This window comes from Malurus melanocephalus, unplaced genomic scaffold (assembly GCF_030028575.1).
Source record: "Malurus melanocephalus ecotype Western Australia unplaced genomic scaffold, MMel_1.1 scaffold_317, whole genome shotgun sequence".
NCBI classification, from domain to species: domain Eukaryota; kingdom Metazoa; phylum Chordata; class Aves; order Passeriformes; family Maluridae; genus Malurus; species Malurus melanocephalus.
The window spans coordinates 579,643-582,075 of NW_026623549.1; positions in this window are offsets into that span (position 1 = coordinate 579,643).

Here is a 2,433-nt window from a genome sequence, read left to right on the forward strand (position 1 = left end):
CTGCTGGRGAGCTCTCACATGTGACACCGCCAGGGAAACTCTGGGCTGTGAGCAGTGACATCCAAAAGAGCGCGGCCGGCTGCAAGAGCTGGGGGGACACTGTGGGACACGGTGAGGGACACTTGGGACTGCTGCCACAGCAGGAGAGTGGGGAGAGGAGGGAGCACCCTGTGAAAGGAAAAGGCACGGGTGCCCCATGGAAAAGAGAAGAGAGAGCAGGCAGTGGGTCACAGGSTGTTTGAGAGCTGCGGGTGGCCCTGGAGAGCTGCCATGGCATTCCAGGCGGGAACGGCTGCTCTGCGCAAGGTAAGGTCTGAAGGAAGAAAAGAGGGAGGTGAAACAGAGCTCCTTGAGAAAGGATTCATTTCGCAGGCTGATATATTGTTTTCCCCCAGTTTTGCCATTTTTTTTGAGGTAGAATGGTGATGAGAAGAGCTAAAGCTGAGCTGCAGGGCTCCCTGCGCCTCCCACCAGCAGCACAAAGCCCCAGGACCCCATTGAGATCTGTCCCTCCCGAGCAAAGCACCTGCATGCTTGCCTTTCCAAATACCCTTTTTTACCCAGTGAAGTAACTCGGATATTTTTAATGTTTACTCAGTTCCTAATTTGCAAGGATTAATTAATTCACAATGGATCTCTCAGTCATGGCTGTGAATTAGGGAATCGTTAGCGTGCTGAGAGCTCTCTCACATGCTGTATTTAATTCCTGCTTCTAAGAGCTTAGAAAAATTGTGCTCTGCTCACGGATTTCTCTGCCGCATGCAGGGATGGTAATTCACTGAACCCATTTCTTGCATGATCTCTTTGCCAATGGTCATTTATAAAGCAGTCATGTCTATTTTCCAGGAGCTGGTGTTGAATCTCTGCACCAGCACTTGCCTTTAGCTTCTTCTTCCCTCTGCTCAGTACCCTGAATATTATGTTTAACCTTGAATGGTTTTAGCCTGAGTGTGGGTTAACAGTTTGAACCCAGACATACACCCCTTCTCATGTCAGTTTTGAAATCAACTATTCCCAGCTCACAAGTGGGATACATGAGCTGCCAACATTTTGCTGAGTGTTGTGGTGACCATCAAGGTCTTGTCACCTCAGACAGCCCAAACCGTCCCCAGCAATGTGACAAAGTGCAGCAAAGGGATGTGGAGACATGTAATCAAAAAGAAATTGAACATAGAAGCTGTCACCTCATGAGAGGCTCACGGATGTTTTGGGAAAGCAGGTCCCACACTGCTGCATGTCAGTACTGTACCAGACCTGCCAGGACAAGGCTTTGCCTCATAGCTTGTGAGAAATTCATTATTTGTTCCATTAGAAATGTATTTTCTGCTTTAAACATTGTGTTATACCACACTAATGGACAATCTCACCTTGATCTGTGCTGGGAGAGCTGTGGGCTCTTCTCCATCCAGGCTAATTAGCATTTGTCACGGTGACAATAATAAATGAGTATTATGTACAGGGACACAAAACCAGTTTGGAGTTCTTCCACGCCATGATGGGGACTGCAGAAAACCACCAGACTGTAATTCACAGCACCTGATACATCAGGACAAATCAGCCCATGCCCAAGGCACGATGTCAAGTTCCAATCCCACACTGAAGCTCTGAGGGTCATGGCATGGAAAAGAAGTTTTGTGACAGTACAGAGGGTGTAGAGGGTCTGCAGGAAGGCAGGGCAGAGTGGGATAAAAATGGTGAAAAAAAAATACAAGTAAATTAATAAATACTAATTAATAAAATTTAAATAATAATTACAAAGGCTGTTAACTACTCATAAAGATAAAGGAAGAGGTTGCACCTTGTGTGTGGGTTTGGGGCCATCATTTAACAAAGGACATTGAGGGGCTGGAGTGTGTTCAGCAAAGGGCAGCAAGGCTTGTGAGACGTTTAGAAAACTTGTTTTATGTGGGGGTGGCTGAGGGAACTGGGGTTGTTTGGTCCTGAGGAGACTCAGGTGGGCTCTGTACAACTCCCTGGCAGGAGGCTGTACTGAGATGGGGCTGGGCTTTCCTGCCATGTCTGCGGTGAGAGGACCAGAGGAAATGGATTTAAGCTAAGAAAGGAGATTCAGATTCGTTATTAGAAACAAGTTTTTCCCTGTTTGGGAGGTCAGGCATTGCCCAGGTTGCCCAGGGAGGTGGTGGAGTCACTGCCCCCAACGGTGCTCAGGAGGTGTCTGACCTGGTGCTGGGCAATGTGGTTTAGTGGCTTAGGGACACAGTGGCAGTGCTGGGTGGATGGTTGGACCAGATGATCTTAAAGGTCTCTTCCAATCTTGGTGACTCTGTGATTCTAMTAATGGTGACAAGCACCACTGATGAACAATAAAATGAGGAAATAAGGAACGCGAGGGGAGAGCTCGAGGCCGCCCGGCCTGGGCGGTGCCCGTGGTCCTCCGTGCCGGCAGGGGGCGCTGGCGGGCGGGCGCGGGCG